General features: G+C 35.4%; 5 non-coding genes across 5 annotated transcripts; 4 read left to right on the top strand and 1 right to left on the bottom strand.

Moving 5' to 3' along the window:
* The first annotated feature begins 4442 nt into the window (after positions 1-4442).
* TRNAQ-UUG (transfer RNA glutamine (anticodon UUG)) lies at positions 4443-4514 on the top strand. Its single transcript has one exon. It is a non-coding gene; the product is annotated as a tRNA-Gln (tRNA).
* A 1590-nt stretch (positions 4515-6104) lies between these two features.
* Positions 6105-6176, top strand: TRNAQ-UUG (transfer RNA glutamine (anticodon UUG)). Its single transcript has one exon. It is a non-coding gene; the product is annotated as a tRNA-Gln (tRNA).
* A 2108-nt stretch (positions 6177-8284) lies between these two features.
* TRNAQ-CUG (transfer RNA glutamine (anticodon CUG)) lies at positions 8285-8356 on the top strand. Its single transcript has one exon. It is a non-coding gene; the product is annotated as a tRNA-Gln (tRNA).
* Positions 8357-10556: 2200 nt separating this feature from the next.
* TRNAQ-UUG (transfer RNA glutamine (anticodon UUG)) lies at positions 10557-10628 on the top strand. The gene has a single exon. It is a non-coding gene; the product is annotated as a tRNA-Gln (tRNA).
* A 9539-nt stretch (positions 10629-20167) lies between these two features.
* On the bottom strand, positions 20168-20239 carry TRNAQ-CUG (transfer RNA glutamine (anticodon CUG)). The gene has a single exon. It is a non-coding gene; the product is annotated as a tRNA-Gln (tRNA).
* Positions 20240-22420: the final 2181 nt, after the last annotated feature.

Raw genomic sequence — 22420 nt, 5'->3', positions numbered from 1 at the left:
TGTTCCTAATTATGTCAGGTGAAGAATACAATGCGTGCAGTTCTGTGTTGTGTAACTTTCTCCATTCTCCTGTACCTTCATCCCTCTTAGCCCCAAATATTTTCCTAAGCACCTTATTCTCAAACACCCTTAACCTATGTTCCTCTCTCAAAGTGAGAGTCCAAGTTTCACAACCTTACAGAACAACCGGTAATATAACTGTTTTATAAATTCTAACTTTCAGATTTTCTGACAGCCGACTGGATGATAAAAGCTTCTCAACCCAATAATAACAGGCATTTCCATTCTGTGTTTAATTTCCTCCCATGTATCATTTATATTTGTTACTGTTGCTCCCAGGTATTTGAATTTTTCCACCTCTCCAAAAGATAAATTTCCAATTTTTATATTTCCATTTCGTACAATATTCTGGTCACGAGACATAATCATATACTTTGTCTTTTCGGGATTTACTTCCAAACCTATCTCTTTACTTGCTTCAAGTAAAATTCCTGTGTTTTCCCTAATCGTCTGTGGATTTTCTCTTAACGTATTCACGTCATCCGCATAGAAAATCAGCTGATGTAACCCGTTCAATTCCAAACCCTCTCTGTTATTCTGGACTTTCCTAATGGCATACTCTAGAGCAGAGTTAAAAAGTAAAGGTGATAGTGCATCTCCTTGCTTTAGCCCTCAGTGAATTGGAAACGCATCTGACAGAATCTGACCTATACGGATTGCTGTACGTTTCAATGTGACACATTTTAATTTTAATTAATCGAACTAGTTTCTTGGGAATACCAAATTCAATAAGAATATCCTATAAAACTTCTCTCTTAACCGAGTCATATGCCTTTTTTGAAATCTATGAATAAGTGGTGCACTGTACCCTTATTCTCCCATTTTTTCTCCAATATCTGTCGAATACAAAATATCTGATCAATAGTTGATCTATTACGCCTAAAACCACACTGATGATCCCCAATAATTTCATCTACATATGGAGTTAATCTTCTCAAAAGAATATTGGACAAAATGGAATTTTGTTACTAGCGGCAATTCTAAGAGAACAAGTAACTCAACAAAACAGGAGAGTTGAGAAAAATTGATAAAGAAATGAATTGTTTCTTTCTGTAAGTCGTTAATAGAAGAGTCTCCACGTGTCATTACTTCCGCGACTTCATCCGCTACTCTCTTATTCGCCGAGCTTCCAAAGACGTTATAATACAGAGAAGGAATACCTCTATATCATATAGCCTTAACCTAAAAATTAGGATGCCAATAATAAAGATATTTAACACAATCCAAGGGATTTCATAAATCTCATGTAACTATTTTTCTTTCTACATTTTCCGCCTTTTAGGTGGCACATCGATGAATCAATTGTTTACACTATTAATCCTAATGTTCTTCCAATGAGAAGGAAACCTTACGCCATAAATCACATTTCGAAACTGTCTTATCGTTTGTTAATGTAGAGCAGGAAGTGTGCATCTCGGATGTCGGTAGTAGCTAATCACGAACAACGTAACAACTATCTGGGTCTGGTGATGTTAACACATTAAACTCCTTCTAAAGATGAGGTGTTGTGTCATCAGCATATAGGTAATTGTTTTTTTTTTTTTCAGTGTCAGTTAATGAAAGAAAGCCTATCTAACGCGGAACAGGAAACTGGAAGTAATGTTAAGGTCATCTAACGCATAACGAGAAACAGATAACACATGCTTTTACTTATTTATTCCATAATATACTATAGCTACCCTACAGAACTTCACAAGTGAAAACAGATGAATGCAATAATGGTTTGCAAGAACGAATTATTGAAGGTGTAACACTTAATTGTCGCCCTTGGTAGCGCAGTTGGTATAGCACTGGCCTTCTGTGCTCGAGGTAGCGAGTCCGAACCCGGCTAAGGTCGATGCCATTTAAGTGTCAGTAGATTTACTGGCATGTAAAAGAACTCCTGCGAGACAAAATTCCGGCACACCGGCGACGCTTATAGAACCTCTACAGTTGCGAGCGTCGTTAAATAAACCATGAATTTTTAAACATTTAATTGTCCCGCAAGTGCTAGTATGAAGTTATAAGAACGTCCATTAACATTAATGGTTTGCTAAAGACTCTGACTTTGATCATATATAAAAAGTTAACGCTTCTTCAATAATAATTATTATTTTTTATTTTAGTAGGTTATTTTACGACGCTTTATCAACATCTTTGATTATTTAACGTCTGAATGAAATGAAGGAGATAATTCCGGTAAAATGTGTCCGGGATCCAGCAGCGAAAGTTACCAGCATTTGCTCATATTGGGTTGAGGGAAAACAGCGGAAAAAACCTCAACCAGGTAACTTGCCCCGACCGGGAATCGAACCCGGGCCACCTACTTTCGCGGCCAGATGCGCTAACCGTTACTCCACAGGTGTGGACAGTAATAATAATAGTAATAATAGTTGTAATGATGATGATGATGATAATAATAATAACAATAATAATAATAATAATAATAAGAACAACAATCCACGCGGTAAAGTCACGGTTAGCATGTCCGACTGTGAAACGAGCGGGCTTGGGTTCAAATCCTGGTTGGGACAAGTTACCTCATTGTGGTTTCTTCCGTGGTTTTCCCTCAACCCATTAAGAGCTAATGCGGGTAACTTATTGCGCTGGATCCTGGACTCATTTCGCTGCCGTTATCATCGCCTTCATCTTACTCAGACGGTAGATAACCATAAAAATTGATCAAGCGTTGTAAAATAAACTAATTAAATATAATAACACTAATGATAATAATAATAATAATAATAATAATAATAATAATAATAATAATAAGCACATAGAGGGCCAAGGTAGACCAGCCGACTGCTGGCCTCACGTCCGCATGCTTCAGCAGAGGTGAATGATCATCCAACCAATACGGGGTATCGTGTGGTTATCAAGATGATTCTCCCATCCGTTATAGCTGGTTCGCGGAAGTCTATTTTGCTACCTACCGTGGCTTCCAAATTCATTACGATTCTGGGTGGGAACCAGTCCTATCCACTGCCCAAAATTTCATGAGAAAATTTCTTCCCCATCAGCATCGCCTATGTTTTTGTGAACCAGTTAATTTTATCATCGGGCTGAGATTTACATAAAAATCAGTAGCATAAAAAAATCCTATATGGGGAAAATTTCACGCAAAAAGAAACAAAACTGAGTTAAGTAAAATTTCTTACTATCGAGAAGAAAAAAAACATGGTCGCTTCAAATTCAATGAAAATATGTGTATTATTTTTTGTAAACATTAATAATACTTAACCAGTATTAAAAGCGCAAAATAAACTACGGTATTCGAAGTATATTTATTTTATGCAAATATTTCAAAATCCGTTCTCAAGTGTAGTTTGGATGTTCGGCTTCTTGCCATTTCATGGACGTTTAAGTGGTAAGTCACTAAATATTTTATTTATTTGCAGTGTAATTTACTATTTTTCAGTGCAACTTACAATTCCCTCCCCTCTTTTGCGACACTAGGAAAATATGAAATTAAAGTATGAGTCGTCTTATTGTTAGTGTCGAGGTTCATTATTTGCAATTTTATAAATTTGACAATCTTTCATTTGTTTACATTTGTTTTTCAGTGCAACTTACAATCCCCCCCCTCTTTTGCGACACTTGTAAAATATGAAAGTAAAGTATGAGTCGTCTTATTGTTAGTGTCGAGGTTCATTATTTGCAATTCTATAAATTTAACAATATTTCATTTGTTTGAAGTGTAGTTTACTATTTTTCAGTGCAACTAACAACCCCCACCCTTTGCGACACTAGGAAAATATGAGTCACCTTACTGTTAGTGTCGAGGTTCATTATTTGCAATTCTATCAATTTAACAATCTTTCATTTGTATGCAGTGTAGTTTACTATTTTCAGTGCAACTTGCAATCCCCCCCCCCTCTTTTGCGACACTTGTAAAATATGAAAGTTAATTATGTGTCATCTTATTGATAGTGTCGAGGTTTATTATTTGCAATTCTACAAATTTAACGTGAAAGTCCTTAACTTCTTAGGAGTTTAAATATTATGGCTTACAATGTAGCGTACTGTATACGTTACTGAACGGATCATTTGTTACGGGAAGCAAGCAAAGAAAATAAGTGATACCTTCATAATTGTATGTTACGCAGAATGATTCTGAGTCTTAGGTGTGAATTCATTAAGAAAATATCAAGATAAAAATGTTAGTTGCCTTGTTGGTTGAAGTCTGTAACTCGAAGTACTGTGTGCATTCGCTGGTTATACAAATAAATAAATGATAAGATATTAATACTTGAATGAGTCCACATATAAATAAAAAAATGTTTGTCACTGCCGCTCACAACAGTTCCAATGAGATAATACATGAAGGACGTAGTTCAAGAGAGGAAACACGTTCTGTTATCTTTTCCTTAGTCAATTAGAGACGAAATAAAAGTCTTTGTATAGGTTCCGTGGTGTAATGGTTAACACTCTGGACTTTGAATCCAGCAATCCGAGTTCAAATCTCGGTGGGACCTTACTCTTTCCTTTTAGTTTTACAGAATCAGTAAAATCACAAAGTGTTTAGAAGTTTCAAGTCTTTGCTGTCACTCGGCCCCATGATGCACACTGACGTTCAAAGATATCTGATCCGACTAATCGATAGTGGTCGATAATTTGTTGGTGTAAATGTGGCTTCTTAAGTTATTGCTTCTATGAATAGATGGCGAAGATAATAATCTCTGTTGCCAATTGTAGATAAATATTCCCGCATTATGGATTTCAGTTTTTCATCCCACCCAATTTATTGATTGTAAAACAACATTGGGTTTAGCTGTAAACCACTGATATTGTCAATTGTGATAATAATTCATGCTTAATCTACATAATCATTTTCTCTGACACTTTTTAACTGTCCCAGTAATGGTGCCACCTATTCAGAACTAGTGTAACTGTTCCAAAGTTTGTCAGGTTTTATATATATATATCTGGTTCTGACTTACCCCATGGTTGGGAAGTTCGCTTACACGATCATAATATCGTAGGTCGGACACCTTTGAACGTCAGTGTACACTGGCTTTCAAAGATATCTGACTCCTACTAATCAATAGTGATCGATAATTTGTTCGTGTAAGTGTGGTTTCTTTAGTTATTACTTCTATGTATAGATAGCCAAAACAATAGTCATTGAGCGTATTCCGAATCTCAGCGCTGAGCAATCTCATGGCATCACAGTGTTCCGAATTTCAACGATGATGTCACTGATGCTCCACCGGTGTCGCACTGGTTCCATCAGCTTGCAGAGGTGGTGGCAGTATCCATCAGTGAATCTGATTGGTTCTTGTATAGGGCGGGAGTTAGCAGTCGAATGACATCGTGCACTGTTGTGTCATGGCGGTGTGTTCTGCTGTATTGTTTGTAATGAGCACAACGTAAAAAAATATGTTCATGACTTATGAGCGAACATGTCAACGGACCAGTTATTACTACCGGTTCAAGAAATAAATTGTTTATGCTCTCTTTTCTTTGAACGAGTTAACAATATGGAAATCTCGAAAAATCTTGCTAACGTAGCACAGACTACAGCTTGTACAGCCGCCATGTTAGCCATTTTTTTTTTCTACATCCGGCCAGAGGCCATTTTCCGAAATATTTCTGTTTTTCAGGTTTTCAGTTTTCTGTTTTCTGTTTTCTGTTTCTGTTTACTAACTAACACTAACACAACACCCATGCCCGAGGCGGGACTCGAACCCACAACCCTTCGGACCAAGCCGTAGAGTCATTGCGTGCCTCTACGGCTTGCGCCACCCGGGTCGGCTCCATTGAACCTTCCAGCAGTTTTGTTGCTATTTCGCTGCAGCATGACTTCATTGATGTCCACTGGTCCGGTGAGATTCGGAATACGCTGATTGTCACCAGTAGTACATAAATATAGCAGCATTATAAAATTAAAAATTTCATCCCCCTCTAATGATTGTAAAAAAACAATACACTACATTTAGCGGAAAACAGCGATACTGTCAATTATAAGAATAATTAATGAAGAACGCAGTTCACAACGAGAGAAATCACGTTGTTATCTTTTCCTGGGACAATAAATTATAGTCTAAATAAGCGCTTTTTGTACAGGTCCCATGGTGTAATGGTTAGCACTCTGGGCTTTGAATCCAGCGATCCGAGTTCAAATCTCGGTGGGACCTTACCTTTCTCTTTTAGTTTTACAGAATCAGTAAAATCAGGAAGCATTTAGAAGTTTCAAGTCTTTGCTGTCACTCGGTCTCATGATGTACACTGGCGTTCAAAGATATCTGAGTCTTACTAATCGATAGTGATCGATAATTTGTTCGTGTAAATGCGGCTTGTTTAGTTATTGCTTCTATTTATAGATAGCCAAGACAACAGTCATTGTCAGTAATAGTACAAAAATATACCAGCATAACAAATTTCAGAATTTCATCCTCCTCTAATGATTGTAAAAAAATACACTAGATTTAGCGAGAAACGGTTGATATTGTCAATTATGAGAATAAATAATAGGCTTAATCTACAACAATGTTTTCCCAAACACTTTTTACCGGCCCCAATAATAGACTCACCTATTGAGAACTACACCTTTTCCACATTTTTTTCAGAACTGGTCAATTTTATTTCAGAAAGCGTCATTTGTATTTCAGATTCGTCAATTGTATTTCAGAATTTCAGATTCATCATTATTTTGTATTTCAGAAAGCATCATTTGTATTTCAGATTCGTCAATTGTATTTCAGAACCCGTCAATTGTATTTCAGATAAGTCAATATTTTTTTAGAAAGCGTTATTTGTATTTCAGATGAGTGATTTGTATTTCAAAAGTTATCAATTGTATTTCAGAAAGTGTTAATTATATTTCAGAATAGCGTGAGTCAACAATTTGTAATATTCATAATTCTAACATTCATAGGATTATGAATAATTTTTTAACTATTGTAAGTACCTTATTTTAAAAATTACAATACACATACTGTTGTTTGTAATTATCTGCTTTTCAATAGTGTATATATATATATATATATATATATATATATACAATTTATTTTGTCAATTTATATATATATATATATATATATATATATATATATATAAATTGACAAAATAAATTGTAAAATACAGGAAATTCAAAGACAAGATGACGCCTAATAAACTCGTTATTGCTAACTCATGATAAACAAATTATATAGTTTCCATGACAACAAAAAAAATGATTCAATTATCTGAAATACAATCGACGGATTCTAAAATACAATTGACGAATCTGAATTACAAATGACACTTTCTGAAATACAATGGACGAACCTGAAATAAAAAATTATGCTTTCTGAAATACAACTGACGAATCTGAAAAACAAATGACACTTTCTGAAATACAATTGACGAATCCGAAATACAAATTACGCTTTCTGAAATATAATTGATTTATCTGAAATACAAATGATGCTTTCTGAAATGCAATTGATGAATCTGAAATGCAAATGATAGGTCTACTGTACCTTTTGAAATAGGCCTACATCTGGAAAAGGTGTAGTGGAATTATTTCAAAGTTTGTCAGTTTGTTATATCTTTGTTTCTGACTCGTCCCGTGGTTAGAAACTTCGTTTACATCGTGATAAAATCTTGGGTCAGATATCTTTGAACGCCATTGTACGAGTAATATAATAATCGAAAAAGATTACGTCATATGAAATGCATCTCGCAATACATAACAAAGGGGAAGATAGGATGGGGAGGATACCCAAACTGCTTAACTTTTAATGAATAAGTGATGGCTAAGGGGAGGGAGATCATGCCTCACCCCTCCACCCTGCTTATGTATTAAGAAGTTGATTCACGATTCAAGAAATTCCGACCAATAACATAATGGTTAGTATACTCTAGTCTAGACCTTGAATCCAACAATCTGAGTTCACATATCGGTGAGACCTTATAGTTTGATTTTATGTTTAGCTGTAGGAGTGCCGAGTGTTAGATGTTTAGAGACCCGCTGTAACGGTTTCCGTGTTATAATGATTAGCATTATTGACTTTGAATCTAGCAATGCTAGTTCAAATGTTGACAGAACGTTTCCCTTCTGTTTTATTTTTATCAGTGAAATTACAGACAATTTAGAAGTTTATATCTCTGCTATACTCGGTCCCATGATGTAATGGTTAGCACTCTAGTCTAGACACTGAATCCAGCGATCTTAGTTCAAATCTCGGTGGGACCTTATAGACTGATTTTAGGTTTAGCTGTAAAAAATCTGAGAGCTAATGTTTAGAGGCATGTTTTAACAGGTCCCATGGTGTAATGGTTAGCACTCTGGACTCTGAATCCAGCGATCCGAGTTCAAATCTCGGTGGGACTTTATCTTGCTTTTCAGTTTTATCAATAAAAGTGCTGAGTGTTAGATGTTTCGACAAACACTCTACTTATTCCCATGGTGTAATGATTAGTATTCTACACTCTGAAACCAGCGATCTGAATTCAGGCATCTGTGGGACCTTAAAGTTTTATTTTAGCTTCAGTTGTACCGAGTGTTTGATGTCTAGATGCACACTGTAATCGGTCCTATGGTGTTATCACATTGGACTATGAATCCAACGATCCATTTCAAATCTCAATGGACCTTAGACATTTTAATTTCCAATCCTTGTTCCTCAAATTACATAAAATATTTTTGTCTGTTATTATCATTAGAGATGGATCAAATGCGTTGTTCTTCGAGTTTAATTTGTTTTTGAATTACTGACTTCGGAACGCGATCTGAGTTGGAATCTCGGCGAGGTCTTAACTTGGCATCCTCTGAAAATGAAGTGAAGCTTTGGATCCAATGTCTTAGATTTACGGCACGTGAAAGAACTCTGTACCTGATAAATTAATCTATGCAAAAATTTGTGGGCCATTTATCGCCCACGTTGAATTTCGACGTCGAGTAATCTCTGTTGTTGAAAATGTCGTCAAATAAACTATTATTACTTAGAGTTAGACCATTACGAAAACAAAGGCAATGATACGATATGAATTACTGTATACGCAATATTGACCAGCTGGCCGTAGTTCATCGAACTTTTACTCATTTCTCAAGTACAGTAGGCCTATACATTCTTTGTTTATCCTCTACCATGAATCGCTTCATTCGTGTTTTCAAGTATTTTCAAAACATATGTTATACAAATATTCTCGATTTAGTAGAAAAAAAAAATTACACAACTATACTTAGGTAGAATATGTTAAAGGATTTTATAGTCAGTAAAATGCAAGGTAAATGTAGACTACCTCTTTAGTATTTTCAGAACACGTTTTGTACAAAAGTTTAGGATTTATTTCATACATGTTTTCCACAACTTCAGAACATGTCAAATGTATTTCTCGTCGGTAAACTGCAATACAAATGTGTATTTTTAATACAGGGTGATGCGTTTGGGTATGGATAAAATAAAAACACCGTAAAACACTATTACTACTGAACTTTATTTGTTGAAACTTTGTGCATACAACACTGAAAGATGGGAGATTCCTCAGAGCTCAACATGACCCCCATTGCGCTCCCTGCACAATTCATAACGGCGATGTAATTCAGCCCATGTCCGTTGTAACATAAGAGGGGTGATTTGTTGAAAAGCTTCAGTAACTTTTACTCTCAGATCATCGATGTTTCTGTGAATAGATAATGTCTTTAACAAAACCCCACATGAAGAAGTCAGGATGAGTTAGATCTGGGGAGTTTGGGGGCCAAGCTAAGAATAGCTGCTATTTGTACTGGTTTCGCCTGCGATCTCCTGCATGTTTTTTTTTTTTTTAACACAGAACCTGTTGCTACAAATGTTCGATACCACAACATTATGGAATCGTATTTAGGTACATTACGCACACCATAATCACGTCGAAATTCCCTTTGAACTTTTTTAACACTCTCAAACTTAGCATACTAAAGAACACATTGTGCCCGCTGTTGATTTGTAGTACTGTAGCCATTTTAATCACGTACGATTTTCATTTGTCCTTTCGTATATAGAAACTCCCATATTTTTATCATAATATAACCAGCAATAAATTTTTCCTGCTATCATAATAGCTTTATAATACTGAATTAATATTATCCATACCCAAAGGGATCAGACTGTATTTCCGAAACGCATATTTTACACAAAAATTCTGGATTTGTTAAAATATGTTTTATACAAGTCCACAACAGTAATATTACATTTTCTAGTAGGTAAAATACATTGTCAATGCACTTTTAGTGTTAGTTGAAAGTTGTTGGGAGTGTTTTATTGTGATTTTTTTTTATGAAATAACATTAGGACAAAATAGATAGGCCTACTTTTTCCAAACATTGGAGAACACTTGTACAGTTTCTAACTGCACATCTGCGGAAAGATAACAATAATCGGCGGTATAACAAATTCGAATTTTCTATACTAAAATGAATAATGAAGTACTGTTGTCATTCCAAGCTGATAACTGTGCTAATGTGTTGAGTATGGTACGAAGTTCAAGAGTTAAGTAGGCTATACGTATTATATTTCTGAAGTATTATAGATTGATACCTTAGTTTCTGTATCGGTCCCATGGTGTAATGGTTAGCACTCTGGACTTTGAATCCAGCGATCCGAGTTCAAATCTCGGTGGGACCTATGAACATTTTTAGTTTGTGTCTTCCTGTATCATTTCATTAGGCCTATATGTTGCAGTGTTTAACGGTAAATAAAACAAAGATGTGTTCTTCTGTTATTTTGTATCAACAATTAAATAATTGATTACTTATTGTGAATAAAAAAGAGCACTCATAGTCGGTCCATGCTGATTGGTTGATTTAGATCTTAATTATTTATCAATAGACTTTGGATTTTAGATAAAATCATATTTTGTTTCTCCTGTAATATATGCAGGTAAATTCATTGGCTGTGCATGATTTATGGAAATAGCTACATGATCGAAAATGGTGGTCCTATACTATCTAAAAATACCTAAATTCAAGTTTGAAATTATTCTTACCTGTTTTAATTAATTTTTCTTTGCGAAAATTCATATCGGTGTATAAAGTATATAAAAAAAGTTGTTTTAACCCTAGAATACACACCGGAGTGACGCGTCATCCCATAAAAACTTATGTTTTGATGTCATATCTTTGGATGGCTTTAAACAGCTCTCAAATCACAGATATTCATTCACTACTTAGAGTAGTTTCCAGATAAATGGGCACGTTTGTAAGTTTTTATAGCCGTTTCTTGTCATTGTGTTAGTGATGGCTGTAAGAGATGATATAAACTCTGGTGTACGTATTGAGCAAGATTGAAACAAATTAAACAATCTACATTTGCTTTATGTCCTCACGCTGAACACAAGAAAACAAAATTATCTTGTGTGAAGTGCAACAAACCGGCATGCACAGAACAGAGGAGAGATATCTGCGTTGAATGTGCTCCGCGTGTTACATCTAAGTAGGTAAAGATTAGCTTTTTCCTAGCTATATCGACGGAGCAATTATAAAAAGTAACGAACATCATAACCTTCGGGATCATCAGAAAAACTTAGAGAACTCAGGAAAAATAAGGTCTACTCCAGTGATGTCAAAGCAAGCGCATTTTTCTGACCTTGACGTCGTGCGCGGGCAGCAAGCGCTAAGTATGGAAAGAGGAAGGGTTGTGTATATGAATAAGCAACCTTTTGGATTAAGAAAACAGTGGTGCACAAACTTCAAACGGAACGTGAAATTTTATGTCGTTATTTTTATGTCTTCTTTCTGTATAATATTATCTATATTGTCTGTAAAACAAAAGTACTAACACTGATTTCTTAATATTGCTCTTGTGTTTTAAATCTTAATAACATAATAGAGAGTTAAGAAAGAATATTCACTTAAATTCCATAGTAGTATAATATTATACTGTATTAAGTGGATGAAACACATCATTCATAAAGAAAGTGATATTCCAAAGAAAGAGATTGAGTATGACATGATAAGTTGATGGTATCTTTAGCCTTACAAAGTAATCAATAAACTAATCAAAACAATATTACAGTACAAAGAAAAGTTACCTAGGTGTTGTATCTGTTTTAAATGGAACTAATATTACATAACAAAACTCTTATCGCATTATGCTTTCAAGGTGATATTTGTGAGCAACTTCCTATCATCAGAATATTAAATTATTTTCTCGAAATCTGCTGAAGCTATAGAGCTGACATTTTTACAACACATGGGCACGTATCTTTTGCTTATGATGTAACAGTAGTTGCTTTGTTAATTCAATTCCTTACAAACAATTTCCATGCGAATATTTTCAAAATTTTCAATACACTATCTTCAGTAATACGTATGTACGGTATATTAGATTTACGAAAACATTCTGTAAGTCTACTAAATAAATAGGCCTATACCTGAAAATTTCACCTTACTATACGAAAAGTTGAGAAAATATTTCTTTTGAATAAAAAAATCAAACTTGTGAAAAATGAGCATTAAAATTAAAACTTACATTCTTATAATGCACTTAGACTTCTCAGGCAAATCTAAAAATTAACATGGATACAGTTTTAATAAGTTCTCTTCCCTTTATCTATTGAATCAGTGGTGGCCATCCCTGAATATAGCTCGACCAAGCTGCATATACCACCTCTTTCGTCTGTCTCTTTCCTTTCCGCTGTAAAGCGCTAAGGCTCCCCTGGGCTCTAAAGCGCGCGATTGCTCCTGTGGGCATCAATTGACATGCCTGGTCTACCCTATATTTTAGTCCCTATGACGAATCATTGATTATCCCCTCTAATCGCTCAAATATGGTCGGTTAGATGTTACTGTTACTAATCTCCTGTTTAAGTTATTACTAGAGACGAGAATTCCATGCAAATGCATGTTTTTTTATAGGAATATAGGACATAGCTCAAACTTAGTACTTATCCCTTTCATTACTTTCCGCTTCCAAATACGTGTACTTTTTCCGTGCATATTTGCATGTTTTGGTCTTTTTGGAGATAAAAACATGCATAATGCATATTTAAGCTAATTTTAGCTTAATCATGCATATAATATACATTGTATTCAGTTTAAGTGCACGTTTTAATGGTTTTGACTGGACACCTCAGTTTCTCGATTTTTATGTCCCTTATTTTAGCTCCAGGAATCAGGAGTGAAGAAGGCAATGAAAGAAAAAACGTAAATAACAGAAAAAGTTTCATTCAAGTTTACACCCATAATTTCTCTGTCTATAAAAACATATTGACTGACAAGAGCAGAAACCTCACAGAAACCAATTCAGAAATGTTGTTAGTTGTTAACTGTGCAAAAATGTGAGGTGAAATAAATTTGGAACAAAAATGAAAGTGCATATTTTAATGTATTTTCCGCTTGATCATGCATGTTTCATAGTTTGATAGTGCATGAATGCATGCATGTTTTTGGGATTTTATAGTGCATGAAATTCTCAACCGAGATCGATACAGAGTAAAAATGCTTAACCAGGTGTTAGGTGGCAATTTTAATCAATGGTCGATGCAAATGACCATAAAGACCCATTCAAAATGAAAATTAAACATAACTGTAACATAAACACAAAGGGCCGTATTCATAAACATTTAGCAGCACGCTCTACGAGCGTACTAAGCTAGCCCCGGTTATCCACTGGTTACTAGTACAGAATTCAAATCATAAACTATCGCTAACACTGGTTTATGAATATGAAAAACGCTGATAATCCACCGAAAGCCCGCGCTAAAAATGTCTATGAATACGGCCTAAAAGTTTGCGCCCAGGTTAAATGGGATCATTCACAATGATTCACATAAACATTGACATTAACATTGCCGTTAGACGTTAACATGAAAGTTTGCGAACTCCAAATTCTCATGCTTATGCTTATGTGATTTGCAAACAGTACACAATCGTGAAGCGCTGAAGTGTATGACAATATGAGGAAATGGCGTCGATGTTATGTTTCCACGGTTACCAAGTACCTTTGCGGTTCTGTTTATGTTCCCATCGTGAATGCTCTTGATTTTACCGTAACGTTTACATTTTTAAGTTAACGCTTACGTTATGTTTAATTTTCCATTGTGAATGAGCCTTTAGTCTCGGAATGGAACAAGAGATTGAATTCTTGTTATGAAAGAAGACAACAAAAGTTAAATTAACGAATGACGAAAATTATCACTTCAACCGGTCTTGGAGAGCTCGTTACAGCGTACTACATTGCTGCGGCTAACCCGGTCGGTGATTATTGGGCATCGCCGTTGAGCACCACAGAAACAACATCGCACTGTAGTCGAAGACGCAAACAATCAAGCTAAAACACGACCAGGCCCTAGCTGCCGTGCTGCTGACCCAGAGGCGGTCGTTACGCGGTAAATGAGGCAGACCCGCTCGTCCCATAGCGTTTTACGATATTCAGATGTGGCCGACCGTACATAATCGCAGGCAATCCCGCCGCGCCGTTAGTGTCTCCACTTTACACGAGTTATGGGGCCAGAGCCCATCTCGGGACCGTAGATAGCCATATCGCAAACGTGAATGTTCTTGGGATCGGTATTCAAAAATATTCTGACTTGCACACAAATTCCTCGGCTTACAACTCTTTCCCCCTCGCTTGTTTCAATGGCTCTTGATTTAAACAACTTTCGTCCACTTCTCGGTAGGCATTTGCACAAGCCAAAATGAAGAACATTCGGTTCTATTAGACTGCTCATAACTGTCACGTTTTCGTGATTAAGGTGTTCCTTTTTTCCGTTCAACTCAGAGTGCTTGTGACATGCTGTGTAAAAAATCTAGAGTTCAGAAACATAAGCATTAGCCCACCGTGGTGTACGCAAAGCTTTCTTTTATATGGATTATTTATCGACATTGTATCAAGTGTACGGTTATCTATTGCCGACGAAATTCGTTGTAGTGTAGTGACGATGTCCACCTCATTACGGAAGTTAAGGCTGGTTCACAATAAACCGGGAACGGAAACGACAACGAGAATGAGAACAAATATTGTTAAAATAAATGTATTTAAATATTATTTCCGTTCCCGGTTTATTGTGAACCAACCTTTACATCGGGCTGGGCACATCACGTGATTCTGAGAAATGAGCGCTGTGTGCTTTAAAGAGCGGGTCTTGCGAGCGTGGTGACGTATGCATACTGTACGTCATTCAGTGTCAGTGCAGTGGTGACTCTGCAGTATGATGGCGAACTTTGAAGACGGAGCTTCCGCTCATACACTAACCGTCCCGCTACTCCCAATGCGTTTAATGTATCATGGGAGGAGGAGTTCTTTTTGGTAGAGAGCAGTGGATTAGCAAAGTGTTTAATTTGGCATAAAACACTCCAACTGATTAAGAGGTTCAATATCCAACGGCATTATTCTTTACAACATGCTACTGAATATGACAAATATGTTCGTAATGAACGCCATAAATTAATACAATTTAAAGAAAACGTTTCTAAGGTACATTATATTAGAGTATCTATTATAATATTTGTATAGTTTAAAATTATATATTACTAAATGTACTATAATAACTTATAATGCAATATAAATATCGAATAAATACTCTAATATAATGTAAGTGAGAAACATTTTCTTTAAGTTGTATTAATTTATGGTCATGTCATATCACATATCATATCATATCATATCATATCATATCATATCATATCATATCATATCATATCATATCATATCATATCATATCATATCATATCATATCATATCATATCACATCACATCACATCACATCACATCACATCACATCATATATTATATTATATTATATTATATTATATTATATTATATTATATTATATTATATATAGTAAAGTTTACATGAATCATATGCAAGAAAATGAAACAACGAATAGGTACTGAATGAATGAGGTAGAAATAGGACAAGAAACAATCGCGCGTCCTTGTAATGAAATTTGGGTGTGTGAGGAAGAAACTATGTGAATGTGACTTTGAAGTCTATTAGCCACTTTATTTCAACTGAAACTGCCGGATTGTGAATCCAGAGGACATAGCCGAGCTGTATTTAAAGTCCAGAGTGCTAACCATTACACCATGGAACCATCGAAGAGGCAAGTTTCTTATGTCACTGCAATAAGTACAATAAATAATTTAAGTGTTATTAGAATCAATCACTATGGTCTCACTGAGATTTGAACTCTCGTACCGCTGAATTCAAAGTTCAAAGTGTTACTTATTACAACATAGGACCAGCAGTGATTTAGTGTCCTTACGTCTCTGTATTAAGTAGGCCTAATGTAAGTGGTATAATTATCAAACGACGAGGTTCTACCGAGATTTGACCTCCGATCGCGCAATTTAAAGTGTAGACCTCTGGAAAAAGAACTAAGGAAGAGTATAGTGACGTGCTTTGTATGGAGTGTAGCCAGTAGCGGCCGGTGATCGAAATTCTCGGCGAGGCCAGATGCAACTAGTTTATGTGCCTCCGATAGGAAATGTTTATTTATGATATTAATTATTATTATTGTTATTATATTATTAATATGATTATTATTATTATTATTATTATTATTATTATTATTATTATTATTATTATTATTACTAGTAATGAAAAATAATAATTTCACTCACCAAATAAGCTGTTATGCTGCGAGTTTCAGTGATTGTTTCAGTGTGATGAAGCAACCCATATCATGTGTTGAAATTTCCCTTTCTTTCTTTTCTTTTTATTTTTTTCCTTTGACAGCAACAAACAAGGCCAACAGAGAAGTTTATTTTCCACCACATTACCACTTAACCATTTATGTTGCCCATACCAGGATGCAATAGAAACTCGCGTTTTAAGATTATCTGTCAGAAAAATTGTCAGCGATGTCGTAGGTATCTCGGTAGGCTCTCTCTTTATTTAAAACTTCCTTTCTTTCAGTATTATTTCTTCTCGATAAAGGACACTCTAACAATGAATTAACTACACCAGTATTATTTCTCGCATTTCTTTCTGTTTGTATTTTCCCGAAACACATAACAACATCGGCCCAGATTCACTACTGTACTACTAAGTACAATAGTACAACACCCTCGCTTAAGTCATAAACTAAGACATAAGGGGAGAGATAGTGTGGGTCTCTGCCTGCCAAAGAGCTGGAATTTTTGTTATTTATAGCCTATTTAGGAAGATAAGTCACTACTGCTATTCCCACCCCACTCTACCCTTGAGGCCGTCCCATGGTTGGGAGGAGTGAAACCTGACCAGGCCACGAGGCCAGACGAATTGTGCCTCACCTATAGCGTTTTAAGCGCAACCTCAAAAGCCCGCGAAGACACATGAAATGCAGAAACCAGACCCGGCACGAGCGATCCTGGCCTCAGGAACAAATTTTACTGCAAAACAGGTCTATTTATATCACACAATTTTCAAACGCTTCTACAGTGATATATGCTTCATTGAAATAACTAATACATTATATAAAAACACAAAATTTGATTTCAGTTAAGCCGAGTGACTGAGGCCCGTCCTCACTTGCCTCAGTCAATCAGCCGCCACTGAGTGTAGCATTGTATAGGGCAGAAACATGAACATTACGACGAAGTGAAAAGAAGCGACTAGAAGCACTTGAAATGTGGATATGGAGAAGAATGGAATGTGTGAAATGGACAGACAGAATAAGAAACGAAGCTGTGTTGGAAAGAGTGAGTGAAGAAAGAATAATGCTGAAACTGACGGGAAGAGGAAAAGAAATTGGCTGAAGGTTGCACTGGAAGGAATGGTTAACGGGAGAAGAGTTCGGGGCAGAAGAAGATATCAAATAATAGACGACATTAAGATATATGGATCATATAAGGAGAGTAAAAGGAAGACAGAAATTAGGAAATACTGGAGAATGCTGAGTTTGCAGTTAAAGACCTGCCTTTGGGCAGAAAACTATTAATGAATGAATGAATGATTGAATGAATGAATGAATGAATGAATGAATGAATGAATGAATGAATGAATGAATGAATGCTAACCATTATACCACGGAATCAACAGCCAGTTGAATTTCTTACGTAATAGAAAAATGTTATGTTTAGGGATCGGATTTTTATGTAATTACATGTTATATTTCTTTCAACCTAACCGTACATAAATAATAACTCTTTGCGAATCTTGTAATTACCATTATTATATTAAAATTTGATACTACATATTTTTACATATTTACCCCCACATTACATATTATGGCTTGGTATTACATAAATCTACATATTTAGAGATTTTGTTCATTTTTCTTCTCTAAAGGGGGGGAGGAAACTTCTGCTGGGGAAGTTTACAATTTGAAATACACAGATTTAAAAAGACTTTTTACCTACCCAAGAAAGGATTTATTTCGGGACGAAACATAACGTCCTTAGTTCTAGAAAGTAATAGAAGCACTCATCGCATAGCACCTACTGTAAATATGAGTGAACAAAAGGCAACCTTTCTCATACAAATACTTTGTATTGTAAAAATCACTTAGAAAGTAGCGTTGCTTTCATGCGGTGGAGTGGGACGAGGACGACATAATTTGTCTCAAACTATAATTGTTTTTCACCGTCTAACAAGCCGTTCCCATGCAATTTGCAACCTTACCCATCCTCTTCCTAATCCTTCTAGGGAAAACCCGTGTCAAGTCAGACATGAGCCGCAATAAAGTAGCCGACTTTTGAAAAGAAGCTGGAGTGGAGGAACAAACCGGAAAGATGTTGAAAGAATAAAATAAATAGCTTTTCAGATTATTGCATGACCTCTTTACTTTAAATTTAGTAGACCTGTTATAATATGTTATAATTCAAATTAAAAAGAAAAGGTCCCACAGACATTTTAACCACAATCGCTGTATTTAAACTACAGAGTCATAACCATTACACCATGGAATCGATAACGGTATTTTCTCTGAAATCATTGTAATAAGTAACAACATTTTTCAATTAAAATCAAACGGTAAGGTCCCACCAAGATATGTATCCTGACCGTTCGATTTAGAATCCAGAGAACTGACAATTATACCGAGGAACTGATGACGGTGCAAGTTTCTTACGTCACTGCAATAAGCATTAAAATATTACAATTAAAATTAAATGGTGCTGCATGTTGGGATCCTGGTGCTGCATGTTGGGATTCTTACAGATTAGAACATATTAAGACACTGGAAAAGATTAAAAAACGGGCTCTTAAGTGTTGTCGGAAAAATTCACCATTAAAATGGGACACACTCACGGACAGGAGAACGCGAATTCGGTTATGCGCATTGTTCAAAACATACAGAGGTGAGCCTGCCTGGAGAGAAATAAAAAATAGGTTGCAGCAGCCAAATTACTCTTCAAGGAACGACCACTCATATAAATTGAGGGAAAGAAGTCAGAGGACGGACACTGGAAAGTTTTCTTTTCTCAATCGTACTATCAGGGACTGGAATGCTTTACCTGCAGACTTACTAAAGGCTTGACCAGCAACCAAAAATGCATTTAAAAATAGGCTTAAGGACCTTACTAATAGACGGTAATTATACACAGAATTTAAAGGGTGTAAATGATATGTTGTTATTGAAGTGTTGTATCAGTGAAGAAGTATGTCGTGTCAGTGAAGTGTGCTGTGTAAGTGAAACGTGTTCCTGTCAGTGAAGCTTTATAGTTTATAGTGGCAGTGCAAAGAATTTGAACAGTGAAATGTTTTTGAAGTGTTAGTGAAATCAGGATAGAATCAGTGAAATGTGTCGCAGTTTCAGTGCAGTGAGTGAGTTGACAGCGAAATGAGTGTAATGTTGAAAGGTACTTGTGCAGATATGAACATATTCTCGTGGGTTTTAGTTCGATCTTAGTTTTAAGATACAAATTAGAATATTTCAAATGTTATTTTAAGTGATCGTTTCATTTAATTTAGTATATTCCCTGTTGTTGTTGTTGTTGTTGTTGTTAGTATTAATTATTAGTATTATTATTAATTGTATTTTTAATTAATAAGTTTATTATTGTCATTATTGAGTGTAATTAGTTACCACTGCCACCGGGTATATACCCATTGCAGTGTGAAGAAATACACATACAAAATTAAACGCTAAGTTTAAGATCTCACACAGGTTTAAATTCAACTGGATTCACAGTCTTCAGAGTTCACGGTGCTAACCATTACACTATAGGACCGACAACGGTAAAAATGTCTTCTGTCACTGCAATAAGTGATGTAATTGGTACAATTAAAATGAAACGGTAAGGTCCCACCGAGATTTGAACTCGGATCGCTGGATTCAGAGTCCAGAGTGCTAACCATTACACCATGGGACCGATGATAACAAAGTTTTCTTAAATCATTAGAATAAGTAGCTTAAGGAGTATAATTGAAACCACGCGGAAAGGTTCCACCGAGATTTGAATTTAGATTGCTGGATTTAGAGTCAAGAGTACTATTGCAGCATGGAGTCGTCAACGGTATTAAGAATTTAGCTCAAAGCCTTTTGTTCAATAATAAATGCAACCCAGTTTCCAAGACAACTATTATTAAAAAAAAAATCGTAGTTTACCTGTTAGATATTTTTTAAATTAACCTAAGACCACCGCTGTGGCGTAACGATTAGCATCCTTGACAGTGAAACAAGCGGGCCCAGGTTAAAATCCTGGTTGGATAAGTTATCTGATTGAGATTTTTTTAGGGTTTTTCCTCAACCCAGTAAGAGCAAATGCTGGGTAACTTTCGGCTTTCGGGTTCGATTCCCGGTCGGTGCAAGTTACCTGGTTGAAGTTTTTTCCGGTGTTTTCCCTCAACCCAATGTGAACAAATGTTTGTCAACTTTCGGTGCTAGACCCCGGGACTCATTTCACCGGCATTATCACCTTCATCTAATTCAGACGCTAAATAACCTGAGATGTTGATCAAGCGTCGTAAGTCATAAAATAACCTAGTAAAATAAAAAAAAAACTTTTACAATATGACAAATCAATAGAAATACGCAATTGCATGAAGTTTCGCGGTCTATTAATGACATTACTTACTGTTCACTCTGTAGATTAAAATGAAACAGAAAGTGCCTCCGAGATTTGAGCTCTGATGTCGGAAAAATAAGCACTATATCATGAAACCAGTAGCTGTGTTTTAGTTTCATAATACGTAGAAAACTTGATTGCCAGTGTAAGACTCCTGATGGATGACTACTAATTTCTGTCATATAAAAACAAACAAGCGCCCAGATTTTTCTTCGTTTTATGTGATGTAAATAAACATTAAAGTAAATTCTTTTATATGTTTAAAAACGTTAAATAATCGATTGATGTGTGAACTAATACTCAACTCTGATACATAATTCAATGTAAAGTTTTTAGACCATGCATTTCCCTACCCACTGCCATTGGGACGACCTTCATCTTCAGGTATTTCAGGTTTCTTCTTTACCTACTGTGCCAATGATGCTGTTTGGTTTTATGAAATCCGTCTCTTTCCCCGTATCTCTGATCCAATAACGTCATCTGTTTTTTACTGACGTTCTGGATTTTTGAACACTTCCTCCCACAGCGACAATCTGTTACCGTCGATCAGTCAGCGATCACTATTTCGGATTATGGCGTCCATTCCGCGGAGTGCGTGTTTAAGTGAAGATTTCAGTTATATTCCTATTATAATATTGTTGGATAATAGAGTAATAACTGCTCTATTTTATACTATAGCCTAAGTTATATCGTGAATGGTCTAGTACCGGTACTTTAAAAGTTGTGAAAATTAACATTGTAGATAAATACAAGAAGTTAGTTTCGTTGAGAAGCGAAATGGATGTGTGAGGGATCGAATGCGCCGAAAAAATGAGTGAAGTGAATGAAATTATAGTTCAGTTCAGGATGAAATATTAACCGTCTCAGAGTGAATCGCAATTATGTGTTTAATGTCTGAACTAATTCTAATTATAGTGTGATAAATATATGAATAAATCGTAATATAATTATAACTTACTGCGTTGGAGTTAGTAGCAATTACTAATCATTCGCTGAGTAAGAGACAATCGTACATGTGAAGTGTTTATTGTACCGGAGTTGTTCTTACTCGTGGAATATTTATTAGATCGAAGTAAATCGTAATTGTGCAGTATTTACTGTATCGAAGTTAATCGTAATTGTTGAATATTTACCAGAGCAAAGTTAGTCGTAATTGTTGATTAATTATTACATCGAAATTAATCGTAATTGTGGAATAATTACTATAACTAAGTTAATTGTAATTGTTGAATATTTACCAGATCAAGTTAATCGTAATTGTTGAATATTTACCAGAGAAAAGTTAGTCGTAATTTTTTATTAATTATTATATCGAAATTGATCATAATGTGGAATATTTACTGTAACTAAGTTAATTGTAATTGTTGAATATTTAGCAGATCAAGTTAATCGTAATTGTTGAATATTTACCAGAGAAAAGTTAGTCGTAATTTTTGATTAATTATTATATCGAAATTGATCATAATGTGGAATATTTACTGTAAC

The sequence above is a fragment of the Periplaneta americana genome, chromosome 4, assembly GCF_040183065.1.
Source record: "Periplaneta americana isolate PAMFEO1 chromosome 4, P.americana_PAMFEO1_priV1, whole genome shotgun sequence".
Lineage (NCBI taxonomy): Eukaryota > Metazoa > Arthropoda > Insecta > Blattodea > Blattidae > Periplaneta > Periplaneta americana.
Note: the sequence above shows the minus strand (reverse complement) of the source record. Positions and strands in the feature narration are given on the sequence as shown.